The following is a 15975-nucleotide window of genomic DNA, read 5'->3' on the forward strand; positions in this document are numbered from 1 at the left end:
CACGAAGTTGTATATTTCCCTCAAAGCAGCTTGTTCTTATGAGTAGGGAAATATTTAGCAAAAAGTAATAAATCATATCCTAGGGACTTGCACACAACCAGGATCAAGAGAATTAAACCATATCTTAGCATCACCCTTTATGAGAAAGGAAATATTTGAGTAAATAAAGGTAGCACGATCTCTCTCTTATTAGTAAACAGGGATCATATCATTTATCTTAGTAAGATGTGCCACAACAGTTCAGATTCATAGCCATAAAAAGGATCAGTTTCAACCAAAGTAATTATATGTGGATCAACAGAAAAATCATAATAATCCTTATCGGGACAACACAACATAGGTGAAGTAGCAAAAAGCAGCAGTCAGGTCTCATTCTATCTCTAAGAGATTCTTTACTCCATTTAACTAGCAACCTCTTAAGTTCATATTATCCTGGCAAGCAAAAATAGCTGCAGAAGATTCTGCATCAAAAAGATAACCCTCAGGAATAGCAGGCATATTCTCATCATCACTATCATCATCGTATTCAGGTTCAATAATTTCTCTTTCTCTAGACCTAGCAATTTGCTCATCAAGAAATTCACCAAGGGGCAACAGTAGTATCAAGCATAGAAGTAGTTTCATCATAAGTATCATGCATAGCAGAAGTGGCATCATCAATAACATGCGACATATCAGAATTCATAGCAGTAGCAGGTTTAGGTGTCGCAAGCTTACTTAACCGAAGGAGAATCTAGTGCAAGCTAGATGGCAGTTCCTACCTCCCTCGTAGTTGAGGGAAAAATAATAGTTCGATCATCTTTCAAGTTTTCAGTGCCAGCAGATATAAATCTAGAGGACTCAAGGAATAGAGCTTGCTCCCGGCAACGGCGCCAGAAAAAGGTCTTGATACCCACAAGTATAGGGGATCGCAACAGTTTTCGAGGGTAGAGTATTCAACCAATTTATTGATTTGACACAAGGGGAGCTGTCGGTGTCAAAACTGGCGGATCTCGGGTAGGGGATCCCGAACTGTGCGTCTAGGCGGATGGTAATAGGAGACAAGGGACACGATGTTTTTACCCAGGTTCGGGCCCTCTTGATGGAGGTAAAACCTACTCCTACTTGATTAATATTGATGATATGGGTAGTACAAGAGTAGATCTACCACAAGATCAGAGAGGCTAAACTCTAGAAGCTAGCCTATGGTATGATGTTGTTCGTCCTATCGGACTAAAACCCTCCGGTTTATATAGACACGAAGAGGGCTAGGGTTACACAGAGTCAGTTACAATGGAGGAGATCTATATCCGTATCCCAAGCTTGCCTTCCACGCCAAGGAATGTCCCATCCGGACACGGGACGAAGTCTTCAATCTTGTATCTTCATTGGTCCGGGAGTCTGGCCAAAGGTCATAGTCCGGCCATCCGGACACCCCCTAATCTGGGACTCCCTCAGTAGCCCTGACCAGGCTTCAATGACGACGAGTCGGCGTGCAAATTGTCTTCGGCATTGCAAGGCGGTTCCTCCTCCGAATACTTCACGGAAGATTTGAACACAAGGATAGTGTCCGGCTCTGCAAAATAAGTTCCACATACCACCGTAGAGAGAATAATATTCGTACAAATCCAATCAGGTGACGTATTCTGCAGCGTGACATCATGCCACGGCCAAGCCTTTATTCAAATCGTTTTACTGTCCCACCTCAGTGCGTTAGCGAGGCGGTTTCTTTGGCACGTCTTGTCAAAGCAGAGATCATGTCCCCTTATTCCGGGATTCTCATCAACACGGGCATGGGTAACCAACCGTGCCATTGGTATGACTTCTTAATTGAAAGTGAGTCCCAAACGGGCACGGGAGCTCTTGGTATTCAACCTCTTTATAAAGAGACCAAGGCTCGACTCCTTTCTTTCAATCCAATCAAATCCGCCTCTCGCCTTGAGTTCCAACCCAAACCTCCAGATTCAGGCGCTTCGAGACCTTCGACGATGTCTGGCTCCGACCTTCAAGTCTGGTGGATGCCTTCCTCCGTTATGGAAGAAGACTGTTAAAGCTAAGAGACGCCAGTATCTAACCGGCGAAATCATGCATAGGCTGCCTGCTCCACGGGCAGGTCATTCCCACTCCCAAGCCCGGTGAGAGCGTGGTGTTCGCGTCTCACTTCCTTCGGGGGCTAGGCTTCCGGATTGACCCCTTTGTGAGGGGGCTCATGTTTTACTACGGGCTGGAATTTCACAACTTAGCTCCGGAGTCCATCCTCCATATCTCATCGTTCATTGTCATGTGGGAGGCCTTCCTCATATTACTCCTCACTTCGGATTGTGGCTCAAAAACCTTCAAAGTAGAGCCGAAGATGATCAAGGGGCAGCACGCGGAGTGCGGAGGTGCTGTTATGAGCAAGATTGCCGATGCTCCATGGCCCGAGGGCTCTTTTCAAGAGGAGTTCGGCTTGTGGCAACAAGAGTGGTTTTTATACCACAGCTCCCAGTGGGCACCAAATGGGTGGTGCCTCCTGCCTTTCGCTCGGGTCCCCACCACAACTGGCGTCATGGGTCAATAAAGGGCTTAAATGGGGCCATCCAAGGATGTGCCCTTGTTGCAGGGCCACATTCGAGATCTCCTAGAAAGAGATATCAATAATCTGGCCGTAGTGACACAGGTTATGTTGATTCGTCGCGTCCTGCCCTGCACACGTCCCTCCGTCTGTGGGAGTTTAATCCGGAAGGACCACGAGCTCTCCAACATTTTTATGGGCGCGACGCCCATGGAGAAGCATAAATTGTTCTTCGGATCACAAGCAATGTGTCCGGACTTGTCCGAGGACGCAGGTCTGAGCTGCCATCGCCCGGATACTCAAGTAAGTAGCCCTGTACCCGGACACGCTATCCGTACATTTATCATAAAATTGCCCTCAAAAGAGCTATCCTTTAAACATGAGTGGATAGCGAAAGCAAAGCTTATCAGGTGTCCGACCCCCCTCCCGAGACCACGCTGAATCCCGTGTTGACCAGGATACTGAAGATTGCGCCTTTGGAAGAAGGCGAAGAGGGGAAAAGAAGCTCCGCTTCCGTGAAGGAGGCTGTCAGGAAAGGAGGAATCGAGAATTCCTCTATCCAAGGAAAGAAGAGGACCGCCTCTGACGACCCGGAGGCGATGGCCTCAAAGCGGGGGAAGAAGTCTTCGTCAGAGGGTCCGGCGTCGGAGGGTGCCCGGACGCATTGCGCCCCCAAGGGGATCAGCTCTCCACCGAGCCGTAAGTAAAGAGAGGGGTTTTAAAAGGAGAGACATCCCCGTTTTATTTATAAGGAAGATAACCAAATTTTACCTTGTAGTTCGGAGCTCAACCCTTCTCAGCAGAGCTCATCTTTAGGGATCTTTGTCCGGAGATGAATGGAGAGCGGAACGCCTCCCCGCTATACCGTCTTGTGAGGCGGGTGACCCCGAGGTGTCATCTCGGAGGGTTTCTCCGAATCCGGCCTTCGAAAAAGGTCTTCGGACGAGTCCGGCACCGTCCGGTGCACGGTCGGAGGAGCTGAAGGGTCTGCTCGGCGAGCGTCTATCTTAGAAGAAACATCGTGTGTTGATGAATATGGTGATTAAAAGGATTTATCCTTGGAAAGCGGATTTAATGAGGCCGCCAGGAGTTTACTGACAGGTTTTGAGGTACGCGAAATGATGTACCTTTTGACAGATCCACATATATAAAATGCGCCCTGTATATAGTAGTAGCCCCTGAGACTCTGTGCGTTGTCAAAAATGACGGCGCGAGAGGATCATAATCCCAGGTATAATATGTCGCCTTTCCTATGTAGGTGGCGAAGTGTTCGGTGGCTAGCCGGACTGATGAATTTGCCGAGCTAAAGCAGCAACTTTATGTGGCAGATGCTACACATCGCGCTTGTCAACGAGCGGCTGGACGAGGCACAAGGTATGTAATGTCTCCGAAGACATCTGGTAAGAGGAGCTTGATGCTCGTACCTTATAACATGTGTGCTTAATGCAGATGGTGCCGCTGCCATGGAGAACCTTCGGGCGGAACTTGCCCGAGCCAAGGAGCAAGCCAGGAAAGCGATGCGGCTGCCTTAAAGGCAGCTGAAGAGCTAAAAGCCGAACAGGCTACTCACTGCCAGAGCAAGAAGGAAATGGCCGAAGATGGCTGTAAAATTGAAGAATGCTGCCGACCGCTGCAAGCTTCTTGAAAAAGAAGATAGGGTGGCACAGAAGGACCTAGAAAGGTCACTGCCGAGGCCAAGGATACTCGCTCTGCAATGAGAGCTATGAAGGAGGAGCTACGTCAGGCCGGAGATATCACGGCTGGAAAGCCCTATATGCTGCGGATGAAGTTCGGGGATCCTAAATATGCTCCATTGGACTGGAAGTGGAGTGCGGCGAACACTTATCTGGATTTGGCGGCGAGTGCCGCGGACGCGACCGAACATTTCTGGGGTCTAGATGACCACGAATTGGAAGAACTTTTTTGGTCGGCAGTTCCACAATCCAGAGGCCCACTTTCGTATGCCCCCTCCTCCCCCCCTACCTTCGTTCTCCAGTCATTTGGCATGGCGGGCTGAACAGGTTATCTCGACTCGCCATGAGCATGTTGTGAGTCATCTGGGCCGAAAAGGCCCGAGCCGAAGAGTTATTTTAGCTTGGTGCAGCAGTTCCTTGGTGCGGTGCCGCATATTGATGCAATGAAGAGGTCAGCGTGCATAGAGGGTGCACAAATGGCTCTTGCCCGTGTCAAGACATACTGGGCGGAGATGAAGGCCAGTGCTGTTGCGTCCCAAGATTTGGACGAAAGCCGAGTACCTGCCGAGCACTATTTTGGGGAAGTTCTGCAGGGCGCTCGTTTAATAGAAACGCAGTGCTCGAAGGATGTTATGTTCGAATAACATGTATCATTGTAAAACAATGTTTCGATGGCATATAAGAGCTTTTTATACTTGTGATTTCAAGGATTAGAATACCTCCTGTGCGACCGTTAATGTATATGTGTATATAACCTGAAAGATGGCAGTCGTTGGCTTCAGCCCCCACGCATATAATGTGGGGGTGTTCACAGAAGGCGCATCTTCACACTTGATCCAACGTCTTGGTCCTATAAAGGAGGTGATAGCGCAGCGGACTATGCAACCGGACTATAATGCTTTATCACTTTCACTTAGCCATAGGAGTTTGACAGTGGGGCTACTGAATAGCCCCTAGGGGCACCGCGCTTGCCCGAATTGGGGCGCGTGTGTGCCTGACCGGGAAACGACCCTTCGTTAATGCGGAGGAATCCTAAAGATTCCGGCAAGTCATCAAGTGGTTGACCAGTATCTCGCTATATCATGACATTCAGTTTTCGCTTTCTCTACTGAGGTGCTCGCGTGGCCGAACCGGGGCACAATCGCAGTAGTTCTCCTGGTGCCGCCTTAGCCGATAGAGCGGAACATAAGGCAGCAAAACACAGGAGCCGGGCAAACCCACATTTGACAAAGACATGATTCGGAGCTGATGCATATAAGGCCAAACTCGTGCGCCGAACACTCCCTAAGGTATTCGGTCTTTATGAAAACGGGCTGAACAAAAGCCCTTGGTAAGAAGCCCCTGGTGTCCAGGTACGCGCAAAATTCTGGCGTGGCCACATGCCAAGACGCCAGCGTCCTCCTCGGTTATAACAAAAAACCGGGGGGATGTTATCAACAAGAGACAGTAAAAAAGGTTTACGTAGGGTCTTAATCTGAAAAGAATCCTTGAAACGGGTCCCTACTGCACGTCTGCCCATGTGTCTCCGTTGTGCCGTATCCTAGACGGATGTAACACGGTGTTCATCTGTAAAAGAGAGGAACTTAGTTGAAAACAATCGTGCGAGAAATCTATGTTGCATTAAATAAACAAAGTATAATACAGAAAATGGGTAGAATTGAGCTTTATTGTCTCTGGTGTAAACGCGTGAAGCCCCTTGTACAGGGTATGCGGCTAGCAAGCCTTTGTATGTTTATGCTGGACTCGTCGAGCCATGTCCGGTGTCTTGAACGACCTATTTAGGTGCTTTAACTAGTAAAGCTGGTTTAGTGTGCGGCTGTCAAGGCAGCCGCACCATCGTCCGCGCTCGAGTAACACTCGATACTTCCCTTTAATGAGATGATGCCTCGCGGACCGGGCATTTTAAGTGTAAGGGATGCGTAATGTGGTATTGCGTTAAAGCGGGCGAAAGCTTCGCGTCGCAATAGTGCTTGATAGCTACTTATGAATGGGGCGATGTGGAAGGTTAGCTTTTCGCTTCGGAAGTTGTCGGGGGAGCCGAACATAACTTCTAACAAGAGGGAACCCATACAATGGGTATCCAGGCCTGGAGTTACCCCTTGAAAGGAAGTGTTGCCATGGCGAATTATTGTTGGGTTTATCCCCATTTTGCGGATTGTGTCCTGGTGTAGCAGGTTTAGATCACTGCAGCCGTCCATTAGGACTTGTGTAAAGTGGAGTCCGTCAATTATCGGATCTAATACCAAGGTAGTCCAGCCTGCGTTCTGGATACTTCTAGAGTAATCCTGATGATCGAAGGTGATTGGTTGTAACAACCAGTGGTGGGACTCCTCTGGGACAGGCTGTATGGTGCGTATCTCCATGGGTGCCACTCTGTTTTCCCCTTTTGTCACATGAAGTGAATTTACTGTTTTGACTTCTTGCGGGAACTTCTTTTGTTCTCCGGTGCTCTGCTTGTGGGGTCGTCGTCGTCCTTGCTTGGTATGCCGAGCCCCTTGTGTTCGGCGTTGAGTTTGCCGGATTGCTTGAAGACCCAACAATCTCTGTGGGTGTGGTTTGCAGGCCTCCCGGGGGTACTGTGGATTTGGCATATTTTGTCCAAGATTTTCTTGAGGTTAGATAGCTTGTCCCTATTATCTTTGGGGGCGGCTTTTTCTGATTCTGTCGAGAGCTTTTGAATGCGGCGTTGACTGCCGTGCTCTTCGGACTGTTATCCTTGATCTGGCGTTGTTCCTTACTACGACGCGGTTTCCCGTTTCCATCTCTGACTTCGGATGTACTTGGGTCGCTGGTGCTGCTTCTTGCCAACCAGCTATCTTCTCCTGCCCAAAAGCGGGTCATGAGGCTTGTCAATGCAGCCATTCTTCTTGGCGTTTCTTGGCCGAGGTGTCTGGCGAGCCATTCGTCTGGAACGCTATGTTTGAAAGCTGCTAGGGCTTCGGCGTCCGGACAGTCGACTATCTGATTCTTTTTAGTAAGAAATCTGTTCCAGAGTTTCTGGGCTGACTCTCCGAGTTGTTGAGTTATATGACTTAGATTGTCTGCATCCGGAGGTCGGACATAGGTCCCTTGAAAAATTTGCCCGAAAAGCATCCTCGAGCTCTTCCCAATTTCCTATGGTGTTTTCGGGAAGGCTTTTAAGCCAATGCCGGGCTGGCCCTTTGAGCTTGAGGGGTAAGTATTTTATGGCGTGGAGGTCATCTCCTCTAGCCATGTGTATGTGGAGGATATAATCCTCAATCCAGACTCCAGGGTCTGTTGTTCCGTCGTATGCCTCTATGTTTACGGGCTTGAATCCCGCTGGAAATTCATGGTCCAGCACCTCATCGGTGAAACATAGGGGATGTGCGGCGCCCCTGTATTTGGGTGTGCCGCGATGTTCGGATATTTGTTGCGTGCATTGCTTACTAGAGCTTGCTTTCTTGGCCCGTAGATAGATCTGGTTGGGCCATCTTTTTGATGCGAATCCTTGTGCGGATCACGTGCCGGATTGAGTGCGGTGCCCTTTGCCGCTCTATGTCGGTCATGGGGTCGTCTATCCGATCTGGTAGCTTCCTTGTTTTTTGACCGTGGGGGCTCTAAGGCCTCCTCATCAAATTCCGGTAGTAAATTTCGCTTCGGATAGCTCTTTGTGTGGTGACTGTCGCCGTACTTGTGTGTGGTGTTGAGTACTTTGCCCCATCTGATTCTGAGTGCATCTTCCGCTATTTTGAGCTTCCGCTTCTACTTTTTCAGGCTACGCAGTGGCGACGAGCCTTTGGTGGAGGTTCTTCTGCTCCAGCAACTTGTCAGCGTGAGGTTGTCCGGACTATTATCTTCGGCGGGGACGGGTTGTTCGGTTTGTTTATCCAAGTTGCCCTGTTCGGATGGTTGCTCGACGGCATGTTCGTCGTCCGCCGGTTCGCCCTGCTCTATGGCTGGGTCTCTGTCGAGGTGGGGTTTGGCGCGGCTCTTACGCCGCTGCTTTGATTTCTTTTCGAGGGAACGATCCCTCGTTGCGCCCTTTTGATCCTCGTCGTTGCTTCTTTTGGGTGTGTCCACCATGTACACATCATGAGATGAGGTGGTTGTCCAGTGCCCTGTAGGCATTGGTTCTTGGTCGTCTCCTTCATCGGTGTCCATACCCTCGATGTCTTCGGAGTCGAAGTCGAGCATGTCGGTTAAATCATTGACAGTGGCTACGAAGTGGGTGGTGGGTGGGCTTCGAATTTCTTCGTCGTACGCATCCCAACCTTGCTGACCATAGTCCGCCAGGGCTCTTCTAATAGAGAGAGAGAGACTTTAGTGAATTCAGGATGTCGCCAAAGGGCGAGTGCTGAAAGATGTCCGCGGCGGTGAACTCCATGATCGGAGCCCAATTGGGTTTGATCGGAAGGGGTGCGGAAGATTCGGAGTACAGAAAGGAGTCCGGCACCTTGGAGTCACGAGCTTCGCAAAGGACAAGGCTGGTATTCGGTTCGATCGCCGTAGAGATTGTAGCCCCCGAGGCGGTGTCCAGCCACCCGTCCTCGATCAGCGCAGTCGGCTCCGATCTAAGGGTCGGAGCAGACACCTGAGCGGCCTTCTGGACACTGTCCGGCGGCAGAGCTAGATCATGCCCATCATGACAGTGCGGCGCGCTCGGCTATGGCTCGAATCCGTCGTAGATCAAGTCTCCACGGATGTCAGCCGTGTAGTTCAAACTTCCAAATCTGACCTGATGGCCAGGGGTGTAGCTTTCAATCTGCTCCAGATGGCCAAGCGAATTGGCCCGCAGTGCAAAGCCGCCGATTACGAAGATCTGTCCGGGGAGAAAAGTCTCACCCTGGACCGCATCGTTGTTGATGATCGGAGGAGCCATCGGGCCTAAAGGTGACGACACAGAGGAACTCTCAATGAAAGCACCAATGTCGGTGTCAAAATCGGCGGATCTCGGGTAGGGGGTCCCGAACTGTGCGTCTAGGTGGATGGTAACAGGAGAAAAGGGACACGATGTTTTTACCCAGGTTCGGGCCCTCTCGATGGAGGTAAAACCCTACTCTTGCTTGATTAATATTGATGATATGGGTAGTACAAGAGTGGATCTACCACGAGATCAGAGAAGCTAAACCCTAGAAGCTAGCCTATGGTATGGATTGTCGTTGTCCTACGGACTAAAACCCTCCGGTTTATATAGACACCAGAGAGGGCTAGGGTTACACAGAGTCGGTTACAATGGGAGGAGATCTACATATCCGTATCGCCAAGCTTGCCTTCCACGTCAAGGTATGTCCCATCCGGACACGGGACGAAGTCTTCAATCTTGTATCTTCATGGTCCGGGAGTCCGGCCAAAGGTCATAGTCCGGCCATCCGGACACCCCCTAATCCGGGACTCCCTCAGGAGCCAAAGAATAGTCTCAAGTATTAGCAGCTGAGTTGTCAATTCAACCACACCCAGAAACTTAGTATCTGCAACAAAGTGTTTAGTAGCAAAGTAATATGATCGTGGTGGTAACGGTAACAAAAGTAAAGACATCAAAAGTAATGTTTTTGGTATTTTGTAGTGATTGTAACAGTAGCAACAGAAAAGTAAATAAGCGAGAACTAGTATATGGAAAACTCGTATGCACCGGATTAGCGATGGATAATTATGCCGGATGCGGTTCATCATGTAACAGTCATAACATAGGGTGACACAGAACTAGCTCCAGTTCATCAATGTAATGTAGGCATGTATTCCGAATATAGTCATACGTGCTTATGGAAAAGAACTTGCATGGCATCTTTTGTCCTACCCTCCCGTGGCAGCGGGGTCCTATTGGAAACTAAGGGATATTAAGGCCTCCTTTTAATAGAGAACCGGAACAATAAAGAATTTCAGATCTTGGTACTTCATTCAAACAGCAAGCAAAGCTAAAGGAAACTACATTGCAAGGATAGCACAACTCATGTGAAGAAGCAAAAACTTAGGCTCAACGATACTAACCGATAGATGTTGAAGAAGAAAGGTGGGATGCCTACCGGGGGGCATCCCCAAGCTTAGATGCTTGAGACTTCTTGAAATATTATTTTGGGGTGCCTTGGGCATCCCCAAGCTTGAACTTTTGTGTCTCCTTAATTCCTCTCATATCATGGTTTCTCTTTTATCAAAGCTTCATTCACAACAAACTCAACAAGAACTCGTGAGATAGGTTAGTATAAACCAATGCAAAACCTTATTCATCTTCTACTGTAACAAATCACTAACATTATTATTCAACATTGAATACTAAATGCCTCTGCATATTTAATATTCCTATCCTCAAATAGAATCATTAAACAAGCAAACATATGCAAACAATGCAACCATAACAGCAATCTGCCAAAACAGTACAGTCTGTAAAGAATGCAAGAGTAATTTAATACTTCCCTAACTCCAAAATTATGAACTAAAATTCCCACTGTAATAAATTTATCAGAGCTTAATATGCAAAAAACTTCAACGATATACCATTCTCTGACTTTTCTAGGGAATTTTTGCAACAGTGGTAAACTTTCTGTTTCAAACAGCAACATGTATACTAGCAAAATAAGCATGGCAAAGGATATCCTTGACTTTTTTTATTGAAATAAAGATGCAAAACATTATTCTAACTAACAGAAAGCAAAAACTAGCAAAATAAAATGACTCTCCAATCAAAACACATATCATGTGGCGAATAAAAATATAGCTCCAAGTAAAGTTACCGATGAACGAAGACGAAAGAGGGATGCCATCCGGGGAATCCCAAGCTTAGGCTCTTGGTTGTCCTTGAATATTACCTTGGGGGTGCCTTGGGCATCCCAAGCTTAGGCTCTTGCCACTCCTTATTCCATAGTCATCGAATCCTTACCCAAAACTTGAAAACTTCAACCACACAAAACTCAACACAAACTTGTAAGCTCCGTTAGTATAGAAAATAAAACCACCACTTAGGTACTGTAATGAACTCATTCTAAATTCATATTGGTGTAATATATAATGTAATCCAACTTATCTATGGTTCATACCACTTAATACTAGCCATAGATGCATCAAAATAAGCAAACAACACAATGAAAACAGAATCTGTCAAAAACAGAACAGTCTGTAGTAATCTGTATCAAACGTATACCTCTGGAATCCCAAAAATATAAAATAAATTGATGGACCTGAGAAATGTGTCTATTAATCACCTGCAAAAATAATCAACCTAAAATCACGCCCCCAGTAAAAAATGGCAGCCATTCTCGTGAGCGCTAAAGTTTCTGTTTCTACAGCAAGATCACATAAACTTCACCCAAGTCTTCCCAAAGGTTCTACTTGGCACTTTATTGAAACAAAAGCTATAAAACATGATTAATACAGTAGCATAATCATGTGGACACACAAAAACAGTAAGGATAAATATTTGGTTGTTTCCCAACAAGCGCTTTTCTTTAATGCCTTTCTAGCTAGGCATGATGATGACAATGATGCTCACATAAAAGATAAGAATTGAAACGTAATGGGAGCATCAAGAAGATATGGCTAGCACATTTAAGTCTAACCCACTTCCTATGCATAGGGATTTTGTGAGCAAACAACTTGTGGGAACAATAATCAACTAGCATAGGAAGGTAACACAAGCATAGCTTCAAGAATTTAAGCACATAGGGAGGAAACTTGACATTATTGCACTTCCCTACAAGCATATGTTCCTCTCTCATAATAATTTTCAGTAGCATCATGAATGAATTCAACAATATAACCAGCACCTAAAACATCTTTTCATGATCTACAAGCATAGAAAATTTACTATTCTCAATATAAGCATTTCTTCTCATGAATAGTAGTGGGAGCAAACTCAACAAAATAACTATCATGTGATTGAAAATTAAGATCAAGATGACACGTTTCATGGTTATCATTATTCTTGAAAGCATACGTGTCATCACAATAATCATCATAGATAGGAGGCATGCTTTCATCATAGTAAATTTTCTCATCAAAACTTGGGGGACTAAAATATCATCTTCATCAAACATAGCTTCCCCAAGCTTGTGGCTTTGCGTATCATTAGCATCATGGATATTCAGGGAATTCATACTAACAACATTGCAATCATCCTCATCTTTCACATATTTATGCCAGAATTCTATGTAATTCTTCTTCTAGTACTTAAGCACAATTATCCTTTCCATCATACTCACGAAAGATATTAAAAAGGTGAAGTGTATGAGACAATCTTAACTCCATTTTTTTGTAATTTCTTTTATAAACTAAACTAGTGCTAAAACAAGAAACAAAAAGATTTGATTGCAAGATCTAAAGATATACCTTCAAGCACTCACCTCGCCAGAAAGAGCTTAGTGACGGATGTGAGTACCCTTTACCTAGCCTCCCCGGCAACGACGCCAGAAAAGAGCTTGATGTCTACTACACAACCTTCTTCTTGTAGACGTTGTTGGGCCTGCAAGTGCACATGTTTGTAGGACAGTAGCAAATTCCCTCAAGTGGATGACCTAAGTTTATCAATCGTAGGAGGCGTAGGATGAAGATGGTCTCTCTCAAACAACCCTGCAACCAAATAACAAAGAGTCTCTTGTCTCCCCAACACACCCAATACAATGGTAAATTGTATAGGTGCACTAGTTCGGCGAAGAGATGAAGACACAAGTGCAAAATAGATAGTAGATATAGGTTTTTGTAATCTGAAATAATAAAAACAGCAAGGTAGCGAGCGATAAAAGTGAGCGTAACGTATTGCAATGGTAGGAAACAAGGCCTAGGGTTCATACTTTCACTAGTGCAAGTTCTCTCAACAATAATAACATAGATAGAACATATGACAAGCCTCAACATGCAACAAAGAGTCACTCCAAAGCCACTAATACCGGAGAACAAACGTAGAGATTATGGTAGGGTACGAAACCACCTCAAAGTTATCCTTTCTGTTCTAACTATTCAAGAGTTCGTAGTAAAATAACATAAAGCTATTCTTTCCGCTCAATCCATCATAGAGTTCATACTAGAATAACACCTTAAGACACAAATCAACCAAAACCCTAATGTCACCTAGATACTCCATTGTCACCTCAAGTATCCGTGGGCATGGTTATACGATATGCGTCACATAATCTCAGATTCATCCAACCAACATAAAAGTACTTCAAAGAGTGCCCCAAAGCTACTACCGGAGAGTCAAGAACGTGTGCCAACCCTATGCGTAGGTTCCCAATGTCACGAAATCCGCAAGTTGATCACCAAAACATACATCAAGTGGATTGCAAGACATACATCAAGTGTTCTCATAAAAGACTCAATCCGATAAGATAACTTCAAAGGGGAAACTCAATTCATCACAAGAGAGTAGAGGGGAGAACATCATAAGATCCAACTACAATAACAAAGCTTGGGATACATCAAGATCGTGCATAGAGGGAACACGAGAGAGAACACGAGATAGAGAGATCAAACACATAGATACTGGTACATACCCTCAGCCCCGAGGGTTAACTACTCCCTCCTCGTCATGGATAGCGCCGAGATGATGAAGATGGCCTCCGGTGATGGGATCCCCCTCCGGTAGGGTGCCGGAATAGGGTCCCGATTGGTTTTTGGTGGCTTTGGTGGCTTGCGCCGCGGAACTCCCGATCTAGGTTCTTTTCTGGAAGTTTTGGGTACGTAGGTATATATGGGTGCAGGAAGTACGTCGGTGGAGCTACGGGGGTCCCACGAGGCAGGGGGCGCGCCCAGGGGGCACCCCCACCCTCATGAGCACCTCCCTTGGCTCCTGACGTGGGGTACAAGTCCATCTGGTAGCTTTCCTTCCAAAAATAACTTCTCCAGTTGATTTCGTTCCGTTTTGACTCCGTCTGATATTCCTTTTCCTCGAAACATTGAAATAGGCATAAAACAACAAATCTGGGCTGGGCCTCCGGTTAATAGGTTTGTCCCAAAAATAATATAAAAGTGGATAATAAAGCCCAATATTGCCTAAAACAATAGATAAAGTAGCATGGAGCAATCAAAAATTATAGATACATTGGAGACGTATCACTGCCCATTCCCCTTCCAGTTCTGTACCTTTTGGGCGCATTGCTCGTTTCTTGGGAAGGCTCACTCTGCCATGATGAAGATGTTTACCTTCCATTGCTCCCAACACCACGATGTTGTCACTCGCATGGTAACTTCCAAGAACACTCTGAAGGCTCGTCTGAGAGACTTAGGAGTGTATGATGTGAGTGACGATGAGCGTCTTCCTGCAGAGCCCCCATCTGACTTTGGTTTCCCCCCGGGTCCTGAGTGGGCTGATTTCTTCGACGAGGCTGGTGGCAGTGGTGCTCATGTTGATGATGATGAGGATGATCTCTGATGCTGTTATGTTTCCCCCTATTCTCTATTTTTGGATATTTGATGCCAAAGGGAGTAGGCTCTATATGCATGTTTTTCTAGCTCATTATGTAATCGAACTTATTATTATGATCCTATGTTAGGAGTTTGTTGAGACTGAGATTTGGTGAATCTATATGTGATGAATCTATATGAAGTTTAATTCTTGATTATCGTGTGTATGATATTTGGTTATTTTGGGTATCATTTTGAGGGAGAGCCCTCGTCATGTTTTACTATCTATGGTATCACTTTGAGGGGGAGCTCACTCGTTGCTCATTCTTGATTATTGTTATTGAGCTCCACAACAAATACTTTCGATTACTATTATGAGTGTGCATATGAGTTGTCATCAACTACCAAAAAGGGGGAGATTGAAAGTGCAATCATGCCCTTAATCATATTTTGATGTTGATGACAACACATATGCTAGGGACTAATCATGTTTACCAAGTATATCTCAGGACTATGTCTTCAAGACCGTGTGCATGGATCATGACTAGGGACAAACATCATATAACTCAAGAATGGAGATACAAGACATTGACTTCATTTATGGTTTGTTCTCGAGTATAGGGATCCCGCACTATTAATAGGGGATCGTTGGATCTAGTGAAAAGCTTGCTCAAAAGCCATTGTTCCTATACTTTGCCTCCGGACGTCCGGTGCTCTACGGACGTCCGGTCCCTCTCAGCTGCCCAGACATCCGGCTCCTTCCGGTCGTCCGGTGTTCCTTTACAGTATGATTTTTACGGATGTCTGGAACTCTCCGGACGTCCGGTACTTTCACAACATAATCATTTTTATGGATTTCTGGACTCTCCGGTCGTCTGTGCTCCGGATGTCCGGCCCGTCTCGGACGTCCGTGTCCTTTACACTAGGTCGTGGCTCATAGTTTCACAGCGGCCAGTCGTCCGATGACCGTCGGACGTCCGGACCTATTTGTGCCTCCGGACGTCCGATGTTCTCCGGACGTCCGACCTATCCTGTGCACTTATGTTCCCCAAATGGTCACTTTTCCTCACCTACTATATATATATGCCTTTCCCTTCCACGGGATAAGGTTGACCATTCACTTTGAGCCTACCAAGAACACTCCTCACTCTCTCTCTCTCTCATTCACCTACACCAAATCCTAGATCCCCAAGTGTTCTAGGAGCATTTGAGAGAAGTTCTCCAATCAAGTGATAGATCCACTCCTTCCCCTTCTTTGCACCAAAGGAATTCGTGATTTGAGCAAGTTTTGAGATTTCCCCCATCATGCTTGTTACTCTTGGAGGTTGGAGACTCCTAGGCGGTAGGAGTCATTCGGAGAGGAATCAAACTTTGTGATTACCCTCGGGAAAGTTTGTGAGGGTTCGGAGACAACCCCAAGGTCTACCACTAGTGGTTGAGAAACGCCTCCGTGGTGTTGTC

The sequence above is a fragment of the Triticum aestivum genome, chromosome 5B (assembly GCF_018294505.1).
Source record: "Triticum aestivum cultivar Chinese Spring chromosome 5B, IWGSC CS RefSeq v2.1, whole genome shotgun sequence".
NCBI lineage: Eukaryota > Viridiplantae > Streptophyta > Magnoliopsida > Poales > Poaceae > Triticum > Triticum aestivum.